We start from the raw sequence: 22,746 nt of genomic DNA, 5'->3' as shown, positions 1-22,746 counted from the left end.
AAGGACCATTTTGCAAGGCTACGTGTGGCATGGTTTCGGAGGAGCAAGGCTAGAGGCAGCTGCCATGACCCAGGGAAGAGGTGTTGGTTGCTCCAATGCAGGTGGAGCAAGGGGAATACAGGAGGGACCACGTGAGAAAGAGGATTCTAGACATAGCATGTCAAAACGATAACAGAATTTAGTAATCTTTAATTCTTTCTTTTATAGCTGAGGAAATTGAGGACCAAAGAGACTACACACGTCTGCAAATTGAATCTCCTTGCACCCAAACCTTCTTTTTTCTAAGGAATCTCCCAGATGGTTAGGAAGACTGTCTTGTTTTTCAGGGTCCCCTTCTCTAGGTACGTTATTCTTGGTCTTTGGAAGTATATGGGTGGGGGAGGGGCAGGGGACTTCTAGTGAAAATTACATTAGAAAAGAAAGGGAGCCATTTGGGGGAGTCTTTTTCCTTCGTCTAGTGGTCTCTCAAGGCATCCTTCTTTTTAGAGAGATGTGGGGTTTATTTGCAGAACCTCAACCTCTAGCGTGTTCATTTGTTTGTAGGAGAATTGACGAACACACCCAATTTATTCATACTTGCAGATGCCACAGGAGTGACCCTACAATGTACACAAAGAGACAGAAATTCAATCTGGTGCAGTGACCGTGGGATACCGACAAAGTCTGATTGGTCACCCGGTGTGCTTCTGAGCTGTGACAAGCAGCGATTCATCATTTCTATAGAGCAAAGCTTGAGGTATGTCCATGAAATACCCCTCCGATATAGCTATTATTACTCGCATTGAACAGAGAGGGAAACCGAAGCCCAGAGAGCTTACGATTGTGCCTTTGGACACATGTAAGTAAGCAGCAGTGCTGCTGTCCAAATGCAAAAGGGCCAGACTCGAATGCCCTATTCTTCCTGCTAGCATTACCTCTCTGGGAAGGGCACAGGACTTGCCATCATTTTCTGTGTCTGCTCTAACATGTGCAAGCCTGGGGCTGTCTGCTAAGCTGGCCCGAGAAAACGTGTGTAAAGCTTGATGCTTTTGACCCTCTGACTCGGACATGACCCGACCGCCTTTGGATGAGTCTGAGCCATTGTCAGGGACAGAAGATAACCTTCTCGGACAGCACAGCTCTCATGCCAGCCCTGGGCAAGCACTGGGTTTGTATAGGGCCAGGGGGACAAAACTACTGGAGTGGGGTCCTCGCCTTCCTGTCAGAGTCCTTCTCTCTTCTAAGGCCTGTCTTCCAAATGCAGCACACCCTAGACCTTTACAACATGATGACCACCTTTCTTCCCTTGAGTGAGGGTGAGAAAAAGAAATGTTCACACTAATTTGCTATCCTCTCTCTTTTTTCACCCCAGATTATCTATCTATTATTCTATTGACCTACCTACCTATTATTGAGGTATAATTGATATATAACATTATATTAGTTTCAGGTATATAACGTAATGATTTGATATTGGAGTACGTTGTGGAGTGAGCACCACAAAAAGCTTTTTTCTTAAATGTTCCTTATTATAATGTTTAATTATAAAATATTATGTAATATGAGTATTATAAATATGTAACAAATAACATAAAAATTATGCTCCACAAAAAATATTTGTGTATGTGAGTATAGGTACACAAATAAAGCTATCTCTATACATATATAGCCATACCCATATTTTTTTTGCATAAATGGGTTCACACTGTACAAACTATCTTGTAATTTTTTTCAGTTGTCAAATAAACTGATATTCTTCATAAGATAATACTGCAGGGTTTCCTTGACTGCACGTTCTGGAGAACTTCGGTACATCCACTGTTTCCTGATGGCTCATGATAGTCACTCACCCTGATGAGGTTTGTGTACAACAGGGTCAAATAAAGTCATGTGTCCAAGGGTGTTTTATAAACTGTAGGGTGCTGTACTAACGATAATGATATCAAAATATCATATGTGGTGTGAGGACTACGTTTATGCAGAAGTGGATCGGATGCTTCTCATAATGTTCTTGCGTCATGGCTGAGGAGACGTGTCTGCACTTTGGATGGGGGAAGGGCAAACGCTGCGGTTGACAACATGGTTGGTCCTGCCTGCTGTCAAGACCCCACCAAGGAAGGAGCCTGTAAAGCCTCTGGCTGCCTCTATCTGTCGCTGTCCCTCAAACCACCCAGGTGATTAATCTGAGGAGATTTTCTAAGCATATCTGTTAAACCACAAGCCCATAGTCACAATGGGAGCAGGGAATCCTCCCAATTTCCCCTGGGAGCCCAGAATCTGAGGGCAGCCTTCACTGCCACACAAGGAGAGTTGACTTGGTGGAAAACATGGGAGCCAATGCAGCATCTTCTTAACTTCTTAAAACATCGCTTGAAAAACTCCAAATCTCCTTTAGGTTCAATCAAACACTTTTCTTCTCTCGGCCTCCAGCTGACAGCTTGAACAAAACCAAATTGGTGGTTGGCTGGTTGGGTTTTTTTTTTTTTTTTCACCTAATGACAAGCCTGTCTTAGAACTAGTCGGTCATTCTTCAGCTCCCAATACTGTGTGTCTATAGATAAACAGGCATATATATTATCTACTTTTGTTTACTTCTCCCCAAATGGAAGTCCATTAATTTCCCAATATAGTTTATAGAATGACTTGCCTGTTGCCAATGCTGAGAGGATATATTAATCCTTAGTCCTGAAATGTTTAAGTTAGAAAATAATGGGAAACAGAAGAAATAGAAGGACCAAGATGACTCATTTATCTCAGATGTTCACCCTAAACTACTTCAGAAATGCCAGCAATGAATTAAAACCAGAATTCCAGAGGAATGACCTAAATCACATTTCACCAGAGAGTCTTTAGTTCCTCAGCAGAAATAGCACTTTATGTCTAGGATGGAGGAGCTTGATGATGTCTTGAGTCAAGTAGCATGAACTTAGCTCCAACTGGTCTGGGATTAAAGAATCTATATTGTCTCTCTCTGGGCAGAAACCTCTTTAGTAGTTGACAAAAGGAAGCCACAGTCAAGTCTAAGATACTGACACCCTGTGATATGTTAGTGTGGAGGAGAGCAGGCTTGAAAAAGTGAGCAACATCTTTTCTTTTCTTTATTTTTAAGTGGACTCTACACCCTATGTGGGGCTTGAACTCAAGAGTTGCATGCTTTACCGATGGAGCCAGCCAGGCACTCCCAGATCTTTTCTTGCTCACGGAATCATAAACTAAATCTGCTCCTCTGCTTCTTCTGTGGTCTCTTCCTGCTTTAGTTTTCCCCAGGCACAAATGAAGTGGCCCTACATGGAGCAATCAACTGCCTCTGGCTGCCTTTTCTATAAGGTCACCTGAAGGCCGGGGATCCCAGTGTGCGAAAGTCTAGGGTGGTGCTTCAGGCAAAAATGAGGGAAAAAATAAGACTCAGGTCAAGGAATAGAAAACATCTTTGTTGAAAGTTAATAAAACTTCATATGTAACTAGTTACTGCAGGGAAGCAACTAATCTTATAGTAGATGTTATTGATAATGTTAATTATCTCCTTAGATTCCATCAAGAAGTGACTTTCAACTTTACACATTTCTTGTCCAAGTTGTAAATTTGGTCTCGGAATAAACAGGCAGGTGATAAAAAACCTGAGAAGCTGAAGGAAGTTATTTATTTTGCGTATAAGTGAAGAGAAGGATTTGAATGAATAAAAGATTATGAGGTGAGAGGGAAACTAGGCCTAACTTTGAGCTGGTTCCTCAGGAGGGCCCTCCGTGGGCAGCATCATGGTGGGGAAAGTGGTCTTGGAGACAGCATTGGTCTTCAGCCTTGCGCATACAGGACCGCCATTTTATCCATCCCCCCAACATGAGGCTGACTCTAGTAGGGTCGACAGAAAAAATACAGGGCACCCAGTTACATTTAAATTTTAGATAAATCATGAATAAGTTTTTTAGTTTAAGTATGTCCCATACAACGCTTATATTTTTATTTGCTAAATCTGGCAACCCTATCCAGGGCACGTCCAGTAACCATCTTTCCAGAGACCTGTTTATACATCAGAACACCAACGTGTGTTGAGGCAGGCCACATCTCTCCATGTGTCAGAGCCCTGTGCCTTCTCTCTGTGCCACTCTCTTCTGGTGTTTGGAAGACCACGTTTGTCATTGTTTGGTGAATACAAACTGTAGCAAAGTAAGTTGAGGATGCTCTTGGGCTCCACATCCAGACCGCAGTAGAAGGAAGCCGGGTGTTTGACTGCGGGACACCGCCCGGAGCCTGGAGTAGCAGCCCAGTCAGTGTCTCGGTGATGCTGGGCTTCAACTCTCCTCTTTCAAAGTTTAGTTTTCACAACTTTTTTAAAGTTACCAAATACTTATTCTTTATCGTTGACATGCTGCCATTTCCAAGACAGCTGCTGATTAAGTCCATTTTGGATGGACGGTTGTGCTACTTTTTAGGGAGTCATAGTAGATGTCTTCCTGAGTTTCAGGAAACTGGATAGTCTTAATTAGTGTGTATTAATTTTATGAGATAGTTTCAGGTGTGTATCTTGGATTTTCTAAAAGAGAACATAATTTTTATCTCACACTCCCATTCTATTTGATGCGGAAAAATCGATCTGTTAACTACAGAGGAGAAGAATTCACACTCAAACTTCTCTTGCTCTCCTTCAGATGGAATCCCAGTGGTAGGGGATTGAGGAAGGGGGAACCATATAACATCATATGCTCTGAGTTGGTAGCTCCCAAGATGAATAACTGCCCCATCTTTGATCATGGGATCTCTCCCGACTGGCCTCCAGAGTTCTCCTCAAAGATGGCTGTGTGCCCATCTCGTTTGCTCAGCTTATCCATGGTGATTCCTCCACGGCCGGACTCCTTTGGTCTACTGGCTGTACTCTCAGCTAACTAACTTCTGAGCCCTTTCCTGGTTTTGAGGAGGGTCCAGTAATTCTCCCACACCTCTTCAGGGCCACCGAAAACAAGGCTTTCATTTGTTCATTTCTCCCTTCACCCATACAACCATCTCTTCTCTGTCGACTCCATCTCACTGTGGCATAAGCACAGCTGTGGGGTTAGCTACCCTCCCGAGATGGGAAGTACACATGAATCTCTGCCTCTTTCAGTTTCCTCAAAGCTTATCTGGTGTTCTACCCCCAACCACAGTCCTCTCACTTCTGAGGGGACCACCCCCCCGGGAAGATGATGGGGCTAGGGCCTTTCTGGGAAACCACATATCCCTGCAGTCCAGGTAACACCACTATAGTGCCTGAGGGATGGTTACCTTGGCATGGAGAAGGGGAAGGGAGTTCTTTTGGACCAATCTTCGGGCCAAACAGTTGCTAGATGCTCAGAAATACTTTTCTCCCAAGTCTAGGTCTTGTGTTTGGTGATCTCATTTGAATCTCAAAATCTAAGCAACTGCCTTTATTTTGTTTGGCATTCCTGTTGTATCCACCCCACTTTTCCCTGGGGCAGGGCATGTCTTGGACTGCAGGGTGGGAGAGGACAGTGAAGTGTGTGATGTTGATGGTAGCACGGAAGACCCAGTTGAAGTCTCAATGTGTTCTTCAGCTCTACTGGCAATGGGCCAATCACTGCGCTACGTGCATTTTAGACCCATGTCATCCTCAGAACGATCCCCCCAAACTACTGCCATTCCCATTTCCAGGTGAAGAAATGGAAGCTCGGAGAGAGGATAGGTAACTTGCTCAAAGATCCCAGTTATAAGTGGTGGAGAAAGAATGACATCCAGGAGAATCGAATTCCAAAGCCTTCGTTTTACATCCCAACAGTGGTCTCATTACCTTGGTGAACAACCGACTCTCCAGGGAATTTGTTAAAAATAAGTTTGATAAAGACCTACCTCAAGGGATCCTGATCCAACCGGTCTGTGACAGGGCCAGGTCATCTGTATTTTGAATAGTCTCTGTGATGTGGTTTTGGAATATAGGTGAGGTTCAGTGGGGTGGAGTCCGGAGCCGACGACCAAGAAAGAATTCTTGAGGGTCTTTGGTGCAAAATGGTGGTTTATTAAAGCTGAGGGATGGACCTGTGGGCAGAAAGCGCTGCTACCCCGGGTTGTGAAGGGTGACTGATTTTATACTATAGGGTTGGGGAAGGTAAGGAAAAAAGGAGGTTGAGAAAGTACTTTCATATGTTAAAGAAGACTCACAGGATACCCGAGGCCTTGCCATTGTCAAGTTAAGGTTGCTTTTCCCTCTAGCAAAGCATGAGCATTAAGATGGTTGGGGGCTTCCTGGAAGAATGTCACAGATGTCCCACCCAAGAGTGGGGGGTGGGGGGAGGTTGCGGGGTGTCAGCTTATGCTTTGTCTTCAGCCAGCCTTCTGCTCCCTCACCATCTGGAGGTAATTCAGATGGCCCCCAAAGTTTGAGAGCCAGCCCTGCCACTTGTTAACTGCGTGATCTGGAACAGATGACGGCCCCTTCCAGTGCCCTGGTTCCTCATTTATTAAATGGGGGATGACGACAGTCATTGAGTTATTGTGGGAATTAAGTGGGTTTAAAACGAAAGCACTAGGAAGAGTACATGGCACATAATAAGTGCTCGATAAGCATTAAAGATGATTACTTTTGCTGCCTCTTAGCAGCAACTTACTTACGAAACATTTTTTAGGAGTGCTATTTCCTGGACAGATTACATAAAAGGGTAATTGCCTGAATTTACATAAATTTTTGATAGTCTGTGTCTCAGAGAGCTATATTTTTTTAGCCCATTCCCCCCAATCTAGGTTTAAGCTTAATTTGGATCCCGTGGTCTCTTGTGGTCCTAACCACCCTGAGGCCACGTTATGAAGGTAAATTGAAATGAAGCTGGGGCTACAATCCTAATGGCAGGCAAGAGAGAAGATCAATGATTCTCAACCTTGATTGTGCCTTAGAAATATCTAGAGAGCTTTAAACAGTGCCCAAGTCACACCGGTACCGTTGATATCAGAATCTTAGGAGATGCGGCCCAGCTAGCAGTATATTTTAATTGCCAGGTGATTCCAACGTGTGGCCATTAGACCCCTCCCAGGTCTACTGAGTAGAAACTCCGTTGGTGGGACCCAGGAATCTGGGTCCTAATGATGAGGGAACGGAAGGCAACCTGAAGACAAAGCAGAAGCTGACACCCTGCAACCCCCCCCCCCACCATGGGATGTATGCAACATTCCTCAGGCACTCCTGGCTGCCCTAAAGGACAAAGAAATAGCCCTTACTACCTACAGCCCATTGACAAGTCCTTGAAACAGGCATGGTGACATTCCTGTAGGAACTCAGCTGCCTCAATGTTAATACTTTGCTGGGGGCAAAAGGCAGTCCTAGCCTGACCCCCTTCCCTCCACCAAGATCCTGTAAGTCTACTTTAACGTATAAAAATTGCTTTGGAAACTTCCTTTATCTCTAACCCCCCAAGACACGTGTTGGCAATCATCCCCCAAGCATATGGCCCACCGATATACATCTGAAGGGTCTCATGACTAAGGTTTTATGAGACGGTAATAAATGGCCCTTTCCCAACAACAGCTAGCCCCCTCAAGGTCCTGGAGACCTTGCTTCCAAAATTCCTTAGAGACTTACGCTATCCCTAGCCCCCTCCCCACTTGAGGGTATAAAATAGGCCATTCCTCACAACCCCGGGGCAGCAGCTCTTTCTGCCCATGGGTCCTGTCCCGTGCTTCAATAAACCACCATTTTGCACCAAAGATGTCTCGAGAATTCTTTCTTGGTCGTCAGCTCTGAACTCCACCCCACTGAACCTCACCTGTACCTCATCACTAACATGGTGCTTTCTACAAACTTCAGGACCTTTGGTGTGAACCATGCTGTATCTCACCGCCCCCCCGCCCCACCCATGTCCAGGCCTCTGTTTCTGCTTCTCTACTCAGTGGGGTGTGATGTGAAGGCATGAGAGATGTGTTACCTTGGTTCCTTAAGAAGGTGCAAGTAGATCCGTAGTTAAATCGGATTGGTATCTATTCCAGCCAGACCCGTGCTAGACTGGGGGAGTGAGGATCTGCCAGCCTCGGTGCCTGGTTCTCCTGGGGGTGGGAGGTGGGGGGTGGGCAGATGAGCCAAGTAAGAGAGGCCCCACTCTCAGAATGGACACCTGTCAATATTTGCCTAAAATACCCCTTCTCTCCGGTCCTAACTCTGCCCTGGAAGCTTCTCGAGGCCAGTCAAACGTAAACAAGTTCCAAACCAACCCATCTGCTTTTCATTTCCTGCAGGATGCTAAATCGAGTCTTCTAAGGTTGCTTAAAATATGTCCTTCTCCTCCTGCCCCGCCCCGTGGGGCATTTGCTCTTCGTCCTCAGACCACCTTACCTCCTGCCTCCTCCTCCACCTGGGGCCCTTCTGCGCAGACTTGGCTTCAAACAATGCTCACAGTTATTCCTGGCATTTGCTTTTTTGGCTTAGCGCACATCCAATGATATCTTTTTCTTCTTCTCTTTAAAGCACTGTCTTCTGTCTCCTCATTTGTCCCTTTCTCCTCTGGCAAATGTAATGCTACCGACATTTGAAAGTGGTCTGGTTCCCTTGAGTCTGGTAATTGGCCTTTGCTGCTAGAATTAGCGTGAGAGCGCTGTGAGCAGATGTGAGAGCATGGGCTAACAGGACCTCCTCCGCCGGGGCTCAGACGCCCCTCTTGGGACCTCCACAGTGTATTTGGGAGGCTGGAGTGCACTGCAGCTGGGGGGCGGGACCTGGAGTAAGTCTGAGTTTCCTTCCTAAATTTGAGCAGCGACTCTGGGTGACCTTACACCACTCTTGGTTTTGCTCTGCTTCTGTTTAGCATCTGCTAAGTAGAGACCTTTGCCACCAATTAACAAGCGAGAGGCCCTATTCCATTGCAAAGTACTTTGAGATTGTAAACAAACTTGGAGAGACCAGTTCAGGGGGAAATCGTGGGGGGTAGGAAATGCGCCCTTGTATTCTTCTTTCAGTATCAGAGAGATGCTGTCCCCCTCTTCCTCAAGGAATTAGTTTGGACCTCTTCTAGGGCAGAAGCCCAAGCTCCACACCCCGGCCTGAATGTGCTGTCCTGTCCCATATTTCATCTTTTCAGAGTCCTGCCAAGCACAGGGTAGGGAAAATGATAACAACTGTTATTGCCCTAATGTGTTTTCCCTCTAAATCTGTCAACAATGTAAACTTCTGAGCGCCCTCTTTATGTCAGGAATTGTGCTGTAAAGTCTCAGCTCTGAGCCTTAAGAAGCTTATGTTCCTGTTGAAGAGACAGGACGTGTGCACACACGAAGGTGATGGCCTGAGACCAGGCGAAATGCAGCAGACAGATACCAGAGGCTAAAGGAGTGTGTGCGGCTAGTTCGGTACATGAAACTCGAGCACCTGTTACATGCTGTGTTTTGTTGTAAGCACGGGGGCTAGACCGGTGAACAAGACAGATAAAACCCTTGGCTTCATGGATCTTAGGTTCTAATGAGACAAGACAGAGCGTAAATGAGTAAGCATATAAGTCATCAACCTGTGACAAGTGCTTTGAAGGAAAATGAAGCAGAGTGAGGTTATTTTTTTATAGATAGGAGGTCAGGGAAAACCTCTCTGAGAAAGTAGCATTTGAGTCCAAATCTGTACAAAAAGAAAGAGCAGGTCATCAGACTATCTGGGGGAATTTCCCAAGCAAGCCGAAAAGCTAGTGCAAAGGCCACGTGTGCTTGGTGTGTTCTGAGAAGGACAGGTGGGCCAGGGTGCCTGGAAGGCAGAGAGCAAGAGGGCGTGGATCAGCTACAAGGTTACAGAAGCAGTGGGTACATCGGTGTCCTGCAGGCCGTGATGAGAACTTTGGATTTTATTCTGAAGCCCTTGCAGGGTACTGAGCAGAGTAGTAACATGATCCGACTTGCATATTGGAAGGTGTCTTTGTGTGAGGACAGACTCTAGGGGTGCACGAAGAGAAGCTTGGGGCCAGCGAGCAGGCAATAATCCAGGGGCAAAATGGTGGTGGCTTGACCCGGGTAATAGGACCGGGAGTGGCGAGATAAGGTTGGATTCTGAATGTGTTTTGTAGACAAGAGAGCTAATGTATGGGGTTATGAATGAAGAGAGAAATTAGGAAAGACTCCACAAAGTTTTTGGCCTGAACCCAAGGTTTTACATTCATAGGAGGGAGTGCCTACTTCTGTTTAAGATAATCAGAGGATTAATGACAGACCCGAGATTTGAGCTGTACTTTGAAAACCTAGTAGGGTTTTGTGGCTTGTAAACTCTCAGTGGTTTATCCTGAGACCATTTTGTCTTTCCGGACCCCATCCCCCACCCGATCCCACTCCTTTGTTGTCTTAGCAGCCTCTCCCCAGGGGACCAGGAACCCATGAAGTAGCCCAAGGGAAGCTCATCTTGATTCTTTAGGCCCATCGTGGCCATTCCTACCTCTTGCCAGTAATTGGTTGAGAAGTGGGCTGGATTAGAAGTAAGCAGCGTGTACTGCAATTTTGGACAATGAAACATAAAAGGGAACTCTGCAGAAGAGACTTGCAGGAAATTCTGTAAGTCTGAGATGCTCTGGAATTGAGATGTTGTACAAGGACATAGTGCTTGAGCTGCGGTCGCCATCTTGCAAACTTAAAGGGAGAAGCTTAGGTCAATAGCTGGCGCGGTAAGAGTAGCAGACGGGAAGGGTTGGAGAGAGCATGGTTCCTTGAGGACAGCATTAAACCACTGAATTAGGCAACTCTGGAATGCATGGAACCACTTCTGGACTTATTATGTGTGATTAAAAGAACAAAAAAACACAAAAAACCTCCTAATCATCAAATGCTTTTGAGTTGTGTGGTTTATATTTGAAATGGAAAGTATGTCATTTTAGATAATTAGAATAAAATTTGTAGATGGGAAGACACAGCAAAAGGAAAGACACTTTGAGGCAAGACTTTCTTTGAGACAAGAAAACTCAAAGCATGTCTGGAGAAGAGTAGGTGGAATAAGTTGTCATTCATTCGTAGACCTATCAACAAATGTTCACGGAGCCCCCGCCGTGCACCAGGCACTGTTCTGAGGTCTGGGATGCTGTGGTGAACAAGGTAGACAGGGTCCTTCTCATAAAGCTTATTATCTTATGGAGGAAAGATGAGTGGTAATGAAGGAAACACAGCAAGAATCATTTCAGGAAGTTATGAATGTGATGAAGGAACTAGAATACACTGATATGAGAGCAAGTGACCAGAGAAGCCACTTCAGGTCAGGAAATGGTATGTTTTGGAGGCTTAGAGAGAGAAAGAAGCTGGCCAGGCTGAGAAAGTGAAATAAGGCTCGTGTGGCTGGAATCTAGGGAGAGAGGAGAAAGAAGAGGACAGGTAGAGAAGCCAGGTCAGGTCTTGTGGGCTCTGTGGCCAAGGCAGGCAGAAAGAAAGAATCTTCGGAGCATGTTAAGTAGGAATATGTTATAGCCTGTTCACATTTGTAGATCTGTGTGGTGGCATCATGGATGGACCCAAGTCGAAGACCCAGTCCTTATAGAGGACTGTAGGTCTAGGAAAGACTGACACTGACAGGTAACTTCCTTTCATTTCAGCAACCCATCACACGCTGTGGCTCATTTGAGAATTTTAGGCATGGGAATAAGGTCGTTAGGGCAATAATATTGGCAGAGGCCCTTCCTCTGCTGAGCCATCCACTTAGCCTTCCCTGTTCCTTCTTTTAGAAAAAAGCCAGCCTTGCTACAACACTAGATAGAAGGAATAGTGTCAGTTAGAAATAAGGTGATTCCCCAGGATGCTGGTCACATTAGGTTAGGGCAATTCTAGGACAGAGCTGTCCAAAATAAATAGAATGTGAGCCCCATAGGCAGTTTAAAATTTTCTAATGGCCACATTAAAAAAGTAAACGAAAGTAAAAAGATCAAATTAAGTTTAATAACATATTTCATTTGAACCAATGTATTCAAAATATTATCAATTCAATATGTAATCAATATAAAAATTATTAATGATCTATTTTTTCTTTTCTTCCCCCTAAGTCTTTGAAATCTTTATATATATATTTTTAAAAATATATGGAGCCCAACACAGGGCTTAAACTCACGACCCTGAGATCATGACTCTGCCAGAAACCAAGAGTCAGACGCTTAACTGACTGAGCCACCCAGGCGTCCCTGAACTAGGAAACTTTCAAGCGCTCAGTAGCCACGTGCTTAGTGATTACTTAGTGACTACTATATTGGACAGCACAAGTACAGAAATATGTCTGGGAAGGGAGGCCACATCAGGATGGAATGCTGGATTTTGCCAATGGCTTGGTGCTTCTGCTGCTGTGCTATAGACACGTTCTCTAAAAGAGATATATTGGGGTACCTGGCTCAGGTAGTAGAGATGGCTCGGTTGGTAGAGCATGTGACTCTTGAACTTGGGGTTGTGAGTTCTAGCCCCACATTGGGCATAGAGCCTATAAATAAATAATAAACAAACAAACAAATAAATAAGAGAGATACATTGGTCACAGGGCATACACATTTTGGGAACTCTTAATTATTTTCCTAATCTATTACATCAATTTATAATACTAACCACCATGAATACAGGTGCCAATATCGCCAGTTCCAGATTTGGGAATTTGCATCTTAATTTTCGGAGGGTTAATTAAGTAAGAGTTAATTTACTAATGTTAATTCAGTTAACTTAGTGAAAGAAATACCATACTTCTTTTAATCTGCTTCTCTTTGATAACTAGTAACATTGAACATGTTTCCACATATTTACAAATGTTTGTTTTTTGATTATTATGTTATTACAAGTCTTTGCTCTGATATTAGCTGAAGTCTTAATAAGATTCCTATCAACTTGGGAGCCTGGGTTGCTCAGTCAGTTAAGTGTCTGCCTTCGGCTCAGGTCATGATCCCGGGGTCCTGGGATCGAGTCTGGCATGGGGCTCCCTGCTCAGTGGGGAGTCTGCTTCTTCCTCTGCCCCCCACTCCCACCACTCGTTCTTGCTTTCTCTCTCAAAAATAAATAAAATCTTTAATACAGATGTAGTGAAGAGAAGGGCCATATGCACCCCAATGTTCATAGCAGCATTGTCCACAATAGCTAAATAGTGGAAGGAGCCGAGATGCCCTTCAACAGATGACTGGATTAAGAAGTTGTGGTCCATATATACAATGGAATATTACTCAGCTATCAGAAAGAACGAATTCTCAACATTTGCTGCAACATGGAGGGCACTGGAGGAGATAATGCTAAGTGAAATAAGTCAAGCAGAGAAAGACAACTATCATATGATTTCTCTCATCTATGGAACATAAGAACTAGGAAGATTGGTAGGGGAAGAAAGGGACAAAGAAGGGGGGGTAATCAGAAGGGGGAATGAAACATGAGAGACTATGGACTATGAGAAACAAACTGAGGGCTTCAGAGGGGAGGGGAATGGGGGAATGGGGTAGACCGGTGATGGGTAGTAAGGAGGGCACGTATTGTATGGTGCACTGGGTGTTATACGCAACTAATGAATCACCGAACTTTATATCGGAAACCGGGGATGTACTGTATGGTGACTAACATAATATAATAAAAAAATAATAATAAATAAATAAATAAAATCTTTAAAAAAAAGATTCTTATCAGCTTGTGTAAATTCTTGAGATAACAATGGTATTAATCCTTTTTGGTCATATTTTTTGTAAATATATCTGCTAGTATGTTATTTGTCCTTTATTTTAGTGATTTTTTTTTAACATGCAAAATTTCTTTTCTGAAATCTTCATGTTGTCAAGTACTTCCGTCCTTGCTTTATAGTAATCCTGTACTCGTGAAGTTCATCATCGTGTGGAAGAAAGTTAGGTGGCAATGAAGGAAACATAACACAAATAATTCCAGGAAGTTGTAAGTGTGATAAAGAAAATAAAATACATTAATGTGAAAGAAAGTCACCAGAAGGGCCTTCCCACTAGCACTGTGTTAAATATTTAATCCTTTTTTCTTCTGGACTTTATAGTTTTAAGCACACTTAAGTCTTTAAATAAAGTGGAATTCAGGGCCCAATCAGTGTAGCAGGCGACTCTTGATCTCCAGGTTGTAAGTTCAAGCCCCATGTTGGGTGTGGAGATTATTTAATAAATAAATAAAATGGAATTCACTTTGATGTACCGTGTCAAAGGTCGATCTAAATTCTTCCCTTCCTGCCAAATTGCTCATCAGTTTCCCTCCACCATTTATAGAAAAAAAAAATTAACCTCATTGTATTGTGACATCTTCTTATATACTAAAATTTCTATGAAAATTAAGATGCATCGCTGACTTCTCTATGATATTCCAGGAATTTGTCTCTTCTTACAATCAGACTTCACTATCTTACTTTTGTTGTTTTATAGGTTTTACTTTTGATATCAATTCCTCTTTCACTCCCCTCCCCCAACACATTTTCTTTCTTGCCTGTTTAGAATTTTCCTTTCTTTCTTTTTGTCATATGTTTAAAAACATCCTTCTAGTTTTTTTTTAAAAACAAGATTCTGCTAGATCTATAACTGAAGTTGTAGGAAACAGGTATTTATGTAATATTTTGGCTTCCTCTCCAGGAACATCTATTTTTCCATTCATTTACATCTTTTCAGACAACGCAGAAGGTTTCGTAGCTTCCTTTGTGAAGAAATGTGTGTATATATGTATGCATGTTTGCACACATATATAGTATCTTAGATTGGGTTTCGTAGAAACAGACTCTGAGATGGAGAATTGTCTCGGAAGGTTTTCACAGAAGGCACTGCAGCAAACCAGCCTGCAGTGCAGCCGCCATTGGTACCTTAGCTGGTTGTGGGGCTGGGAAGGGAGGGGACAGGGGGCCTGACAGAGATACTCCGGAACTGGAATGGGACACTGAGGTTTAGCAATTTACAAATAAAATACGATCTCTGACTGGATCAGGGTGCTCAAGTCAGCCCGACCACCACATGGTCTCTCCTTGGATTGGCCTCAGGGGTGGCCAGACTGTCAGGCGAGGGTCGAGGGTGGGTGTTACCTAACTGCCTTCCGTAGATGTATACATGCATAATCCCCTCATAACAAATGGTGTGCTCCTTTCCCCCCTTGGCAATATCAGATATTATCAAGCTTTGGGATCTTTGTCAATATGGAGATGAAAAATGGCATCTCATTTTAGTTTTGTAGTGCATTTCTCTTTAAGAATGAGGTTGAGTTTTCCAGATGTTTAATAGTCCCTTGTATCTCATTTTCAAGCTGAAGCCTGTGGTACAGTATGACCTGGACTTTGTATCCAATGTTGCCTTGCAGAACCCAGAACATGCCTTTTCTATCTACACAGTTTTTGTATCCCTTTAGGTTTTGACTACCGGTAACATAAACCCCTGACTCAACTGACTTTAGCAATGAGGAAAATCTTTTATCTGATATGACATCATGTCTTAGGATAGAGTAGTTCAAGAGTTGGCTAATTCAGCTACTCTCCAAGGCCATCAAGTCCCTGGTCTTTCTGTCTTTTTGATTGCCATCCTCTGACTAGATTATCTCCTGCTCACAAGATGGCTGCCAGGCATCACAGTGAGGCAATGCAAGACCCAGTAGAAGAGCCGCTGTTTCTTACCATGAACCTCTTTTTAAGAACATGGAAACTTGTCTTGAAGTCCCCACTAGAAGATATGCCCTTGAATCTCCATTAGTCAGATTTGGTTTTATGCCTGTTCCTAAGTTAATAACTGGCAAGGAGCCTGGGACCATCATATGTGGCTCATGTTAATCAGGATTTTCCCTTGAATGATAATGAGTAGGAGTGGACACTCCCTTGCCCCACCCCCACTTCCCAAAAATTAGGGCACTGCTGACAGGAAACGTGGATTCGTGGATTCATTGTAGGGGGACAATAACTGTGATTGTCACAACTTTCCATATGATATTCTCTTTGCCTGATATAGCTCTCTTCTACTTATCCTCCCATCTAACCACCATTCTTCTTTCCAGTATAGGCTGGCGAGGCTTGGAGGAAACGTGTTTTGTCTCCTCTAGGGTCTCTAGGGTGGGTAGGGAGCTCCCTCCACTCCCATGGCAGCTCGTTCCACCCTCATCACACTTCACAGAAGTTCTGGCTTCACTTCTCAATCTCCTGCCACAACCCAGCTCCTCGAGGGCAGGGACTGGGTCTGATTTGTTTCTGCCTCTTGAGCCCCTAGGACAGTGCACAGTACAGAACACTTAACTCATGCTCGTTGAATGACATCCATTTGCTAGTATTTTCGTTTAGAGTTTCAAGTCTGGATTCACAACAGAGACCAATTTATAGTTTTGTGTTTGGGAATGATTTGTCCCTTGAGATTTGGAATCAGGATTATCTTTTTCACATGAAGCCAACTGAAGAGTTTCCAGAACAAATTATTGAATTCGTGGATTATTGAGTCCTTAGAAGTCCAGAGTTCAACAAGTATTTCCTGAACACATATCAGGTGTTGGGCACCATCCCGCTTGGCTGTTTATACAAGAGTGGTAGGAGAGCTTGTCTCTGTGAAGTTTATGCTTTAAGGCAGCATTTTTCAAACTACAGGTCAAGATCTGTCATGGGTAGCGAAATCAATCTTGTGAGTCAAAAACCATCATTAAAAGGGGAAAAAGAGGGGAGGCCTGGGTGGCTCAGTCTGTTGGGCATCTGCCTTGGGCTCAGGTTATGGTCCCAAAGTCCTGGGATCAAGCCCCACATCTGGCTCCTTGCTTGGCTTCTCCCTCTGCCTGCTGTTCCCCCTGCTTGTGCTCTCTCTCTGGCACATAAATGAGTACAATCTTAAAAAAAAAAAAAAAGAAAGAAAGAAAGAAAAGGGAAAAAATACAATACGGTAGAATAAAATGTATCAGAGTGAATTGCTCTTGGTAAAACTTTATATATACATGTATATATATAATTTGTTTATATGAGGTCCTGGGTCAAGATATAAAATGTGTTCTTTACTATGGGTGACAGTCAAAGCAGTTTAAAGCCAGTGCCCCAAGGGCTGGTATGTTTTCTTTCCTATTTCTCTTTGCAGTCTGTGTTTTTCTATTCCTCCTGCCTGGGCTCCCTGACAAGAGGGAAAGACAAGGCTGAGAGGTCCTGCTTCCCAGGGTGTCCTCCCACCGCAAGCCAGCCCCCTAGCCTTAGATTTGGTTAGCCTGGCGCAGACAGTAGAGCCAGGGGCAGAAGTTCAATCTGAGGCTCCAGGACTCATTATCGGAGCGGCCTTGGGCAAGTCACTGCATCTTCTGGAATGGACATCTGTTTCTCTTTGTGAGGGGAAGATAACAACAGCCCTTGCTCCACAGGCAGTTAAGAGGATCGAGTGAAATATGTATACCAGTGTGTTGGTTAGTAAACCCCCTCCAGTTCCTCAGAGGAGAAAAGCAGACTTAGCCCATGGGTTAAAAACATTCTGTCTGGAATAGCCCCACAGAAGAAGTCAAGAGGGACTCCCAACACCCAGGGGCTGCAGATATTTGAATCAAAAAAGGGGGGAAATCAATGGGAAAAGATCAAGCTCTCTCCCACTTCTCTAATGAGCAGTAATTTTTTTAAAGATTTATTCATTTATTTGAGAGAGAGAGAGAGAGAGAGAGACAGCATGAGGAGGAGGGATAGAGAGGGAGAGAGAGAATCCCAAGCAGACTCTGTGCTGAGCACTGAGCACAGAACACGACACAGGGCTTGATCCCAGGACCCTGAGATCTTGACCTGAACAGAAACCAAGTCAGTCGCTCAACTGACTGTACCACCCAGGCACCCTGAGCAGTAATTTTTTTATTTCTTCATGGAGCACACTGTCGGGGTGTCTGGAGGGGCTGAGACTGTGCTGCTATGTTCCCTTTTCATAAACATCAGAGAAAGGGCGGTGGACTCTGTCCTCCCTTCACTTCTGCAGGAAGTGTGCTGGGGGCCACCCAGCCTGACGATCGCTCAGGTTGGGAGTTGTGGTTGGGGGCTGAGGTCGGATGGAGTGGGATGGGGTAAGGATAGGGTGAGGAAGGGGCTCAAAGGACAGGAAGCCAATCGGAGTGTTTGTTGTATCTTCAGGGTCGTTTCTCTCACATCTGAAATTCTCTCTTCTGTGACTGTCTTTGAGCAAGTGTCACAGTGGACAAGTTGGGCACAGGCTGTCCTTCCTGCTCATTTTCTTCAGCTGTGAGCAATCCACCTCCCTGGAAAACTCTCTGCAGGCTTCACAGCCCGGTTCTTCTGCTGTCAGCTGTATGAACAGGAAGCCATAGATGTGCTTCTTTAAATATAAAGTTATTTTTACTTGTTTGTTATTACTCCTGAATTGTCGAGACTTGGGAGAAAGATTCTATAGGGGATCGTGCTCCCCCACAGCCCCACATACACACACATAAACACACACACACCCTTGAGAGAAGATCAGCAAGATGGGAAGTTGGTTTGCCTTGGCTGGCTGCGGGGGAAGTGGAGGCTGATACCCTGGCTGGGGTTTGTCTTTAACTCTCCCAGGGCGATGCAGAGCTAGACGAAATGGAATTGCAAGAGTTTTAGGTGAAGAGGGGGAATCCTTAAGAATCCAGTGGTTCTTTGCTTGTTTGTTTGGTTGTTTTTTTCCAGTGACTCCATCCTTATGGAGTCCCATCCAGGATTGGGGCACATCATTCCTTGTTCTCTGACACATTTCAAACCAGCCTTGGCCCTGAGGATGCCTGGGTTCACCAGCATGCCCAGTGGAGGGAGGTGAGGAAGAAGGGGCAGTCATACCCGCTGCCAATACCGGGGAAGGAGGAAGACCTCAGCATCTGTGAAGAGCTATAGCTCGCTCCATCTCCCCAGCATCTGGGGGTGTCCATTTGTCCACATTTGTCACTACTTGTACTTTCCCGAAGGTCCCCCATGACCTTGAAGTCACCAAGTTCAGCGGCTTTTTCTTGGCCTCATCTTCCACCGGACAGCCCTTCTTTCTTAAATGCTCACCCTAGTGAGCTAGTTCTCCTCCTACTTCCTTGATGATTCTGTTTCTTTTTCTTTTTTTTTCTGCATTGCAAATTTATGACTCCCCCAAACCTGTCTTTAGCCCTTTTCTTTCTTTACTCTCCCTCTCTCTGGGCAAACTTTCATTTCTTTTGCAACGGACCAACTAATGTTTTGCTGAGACATGCTTTCTTTCAAGTGCAGTAACTAGCTTAGGCAAAGGGAAAGTTTGCATGATAAAGTGTCTACAAAGCCAAGTGCAGACGTGAGTTCTGTCGGGGCTGAACCCAGGACCTAGCAGGTTCCGAGGAAGACAGGCAGAGCTGGCTGAGGCCCTGGTCTCTGCCTCTGTCCTGTCCGCTCACGTTCAGCCTCCTGGATATCTCTTATCTCTCCCCTCCTCTCCTTTCTTGGGCTATCATCTTACCTGAGGCCTTCATGACCTCTTTAGTGATTTCCTTGCCGCTGGTTATATCCTCCATCCGAACTATTTTATTTCAACTGTATCTCCTCTGCCTTGGGTCCCATGCTTTAGCCCCCCCCCCCCCCAGCCCACTTTAGCTGTACTTCTCCATGGGGTAAGGGATCCACAGGCCTGTGAGATGTCCCACCCAAAAGTCCCCATTCCCTTCTAGAGCCTATTTGCTGGGCCTGGGCCGGCCTTTCCTCCAGGTACATTGTTCTGAGGACAGACCACACCACGAATGTACTTACTTCTAGGCCTGAAAGGTACCCAAGGGGTAGTTGTTTACTGGGGAGGATAGGGTGAGGTGGGAGTGGGAATGTAGATGGGGCTTGGACATGGCTATTGAATGTGCTCAAGGCCCCTTGCCATGTGGGACAGAGCTTGAACTGAGAATGCGCCAGGTCCCAGAGACCAGCCTTCCCCCATTCTACCCAACGTGGAACTCGGAGAAATTCAGTAATTCTATGTTTGAACTTGGCCTTTCACACTGTAAGGTTTATTTTTAAGTATAGGGGGAGGGAATGTATTTTATTTAATAGTTTGTTCGTTTGATTTATAACTTTTTGACATGTGGCATGTGGGCCTCCATTTGCACTCATGCCCTGGGCCCCACAGATGCTAGGGGCAAGGCTGAATTTCATTATGGCCTGTTAAAAAAAAAAAAATCCCTAAACAAAGCTCTGATTAAATCATCACCTGCCTCAAAACTTTTGATACTGACTATTACTGCTTACTGGGGAGTAAGTGGCTGCGGTCGTTCATTATTTTGGGTCAGACGAAGCTGACAGGTAGGACCCGCCTTTCACCAGAAGAGCGCTCAGGCCAGGCTTGAGTTGGCAAGGGAGCAGCTTGCTGCTCTGAGCTCGCTGGGACGGCTTCGAGGACGGAAGCCAGGGCAGCCTGACAACTAGCGTTTGGAGCCTCAAGCAGAGAGGGTGTAAGTCCGAGCAGATAAGGTTTGGAAAATCACAGGCAATTCTAAGGTAAGCTGTTAAGAAGTGGCCAGTGTGAAGTTGTTGAGGAGAGCAGGGAACACACACAGATAAAGGGGATTTGATTCCCAAGGTCACCTTTGGCCTCTGTTCCGGATTTTTCTATCGTTCCCATGTACTGGAACTTGTCCTAGTCTAATCCGTGTAAGATGTTTCTAGGAGGTGGGCATGGACAATAGGAACAAAGCTTGGTATTTCACAGTACTCTGCAATAGCTTCTTCTTCTTCTTTTTTTTTTCCCCTTAATCTTTATTTTTTAAGTCCCAGCATGGGGCTTGAACTCACTACCCTGAGATCAAGAGTTACATGCTCTACCGATGAGCCAGCCAGGCGCCCTTTGGCAAGAGCTTCTAATAAGGAACTCAGAACAATAACGAGCACACTACGTTTATAATCAATCTCCTATTGAATATCTTTAAAGTGATTGAATTTGGGAGACAGTCCATTTAGACTGGGAGAGGGTAAGTGGGTGGGACTGGAGTCCGGGGAGGCAGACTAGGATGATGTCCTATAACCTTTTCCGCCTTTCTGAGGCTGAGTCAGGTGCTTGTGCTGGGAAAGAAGATACGGGACTGAATCCAGGCTAAGGCTTCTGTTGGGCACAGGACCATCTGCCAAAGCAGAGCCACTTGAGGTATTCTCATTCCAGATGTACAAGGATCAAGAGCTTCACAGAGGAGCTGCTGCTGAGCGTGGGAGAAAATAGGTAATTTTAAAAATAGGGAATATGGAGGAATGTATATTTTAGAAAAAGCCTCGAGTTTAAGACTTAAAAAAAAAATGTATGCACAGCTTTCCTGGACTCCAAAAACAGGCATTAAGGATAGATTCTCCAAAATCCATAGACCAGGCTGTACGTTCACATAAAGTTGTTTTATCTCAAACTCATTGATATGGGTCCTAATGGAGGGACACCCTCGCCCTTCAGAAGGGCTGCTGCTGTCCGAAGCAGGCTGCTTGTGAGGGGCTTGAAGGGCCTCCTTACCCAGTGCTCCTTAAACCAGCATGCCTCAGAACCACGTGGCAGGTCTTGTTCAAAACGCACAGTTTATAAGATTCTTTTCCTATTAACCCCAAATTATCTTTTGAAAGCAATAGTAGTAAGGATCTTCCTTTTCCCAACCAACCACAAATTATTTTCTATGTTTTAAAATTCAAATAAGCTACTTTAGCTTTACTAAGGGAAAATTTTACCAAGGGAAAATAAAATCCCACTTGCGGAAGCTTAGGTAAGGGCAAAATTAAGTTAAAATTTTCTCCATATTAATTTAGAAATAGCAATAAAAGCAAAATGTTCTAAAGCTTACCTCAATCAGGGTCCTGGCAACAGAGAGCCTTGCAGTGAGTCATTTGAGAAAAGCGTGATAAGGGCACTACTTGCTAACCAAAAGCTGGGCTTAGACAGAGAAAAGGGGATGGTGCCCTACTCTTGGTTTGGTGAGTGCGGGAACCCTTAGCACCACAAGGTCTGAAAGGGCAAGGGGGGCAGAACCAGGTAAGGGAGCCCAGAAAGAAAGCTGATGGGGAGGGCAGGCTCCTGGGAAGGAACCAGAGAAATAAATATGCCAATCTCATCAGCCTGTCCTCCCGGAGGCTGGAGGGCAAAAGGAGCCCATCAACGCAAGTCCCTGTGGCTCAGCCTCTTGGAGCAAAGAGCAGGTGGAAGAGGGTGAAGAGTGGATCTCGAGGGGCACATGAAGACCATCCAGCATGCATGAGAGACGGCTAAGGAGCTGGGGCGGCCCTTGTGTATTTTCACCAGCACCGGAGAAAACAGTAAGGTGATCTGCTTTCCTACCGTCTTGTTTATATTTCCCTGTCATACGTTTATAAGAAACATATTGTCATTAAATGTTACGGTCTTGTATCCGGGGTGGGGAACAGGATCCTTTGTCCCACGCCCAGGCCTACAGAATCAAGTCTCACACCGAAAGGGCCCCAGAAATGTGAACTTTAAGCAAACATCCCACAGGACGCACACCCAGCTTTCAGGAGCACCGAGCTACAGAATGAAGGGCGGTGGTAGCCGTTATCTAATAAGGAAAGTGGAAGGCTTATCTGTGCGAGGAAACAGTGCTACATCAAGGGCGGACGCGTGTAGACAAGGAAAGGGCAGGGGAACAGACAAGTGAGAACAATTGGTTGGTGGCGTGTTCTGAGTTTTAAAACTCTTTTTTTTTTTTTTTTTTTGCTATGAAAATGTTCACATCGGGGCTTATTAAATTAAAAACACTTCTAAGAGAGTTCAGAGCAGGTAAAACATTAGGTCAACACAGAGTCCGACCCCAGTCCCGAGGAGTCCGTGGAACTTAACCACGGGATCTAAGTTCTCTTGGTCCCGGTCCGGGCTGCTCAGAATCCCAGAGTCTCCCAAGCCAACGGAGCCCTCAACAGACATCCAGAGGGAACATCTGTGGCCTGAAAGGTCAGACCCTGAC

The 22,746-nt window shown here is 44.9% G+C and overlaps 1 protein-coding gene and 1 long non-coding RNA gene across 3 annotated transcripts in view; one reads left to right on the top strand and one right to left on the bottom strand.

Moving 5' to 3' along the window:
- Positions 1–22,746, top strand: part of FUT8 (fucosyltransferase 8) — a 411,868-nt gene that overhangs the window by 20,333 nt on the left and 368,789 nt on the right. For both annotated transcript variants that reach the window (XM_040641775.1, XM_040641773.1), the window contains 2 exons: positions 208–341; positions 583–736. The gene's annotated coding sequence lies outside the window, so the exon portion shown is untranslated. The remainder of the gene's footprint in view (positions 1–207; positions 342–582; positions 737–22,746) is intronic.
- Positions 3,601–5,998, bottom strand: LOC103672106. Its single transcript, XR_571071.2, has 2 exons — positions 5,818–5,998; positions 3,601–3,828 (listed from the first exon to the last, which is right to left on the bottom strand). It is a non-coding gene; the product is annotated as an uncharacterized LOC103672106 (long non-coding RNA).

Source organism: Ursus maritimus, unplaced genomic scaffold (assembly GCF_017311325.1).
Source record: "Ursus maritimus isolate PB19 unplaced genomic scaffold, ASM1731132v1 scaffold_25, whole genome shotgun sequence".
Taxonomy (NCBI): Eukaryota; Metazoa; Chordata; class Mammalia; order Carnivora; family Ursidae; genus Ursus; species Ursus maritimus.
Note: the sequence above shows the minus strand (reverse complement) of the source record. Positions and strands in the feature narration are given on the sequence as shown.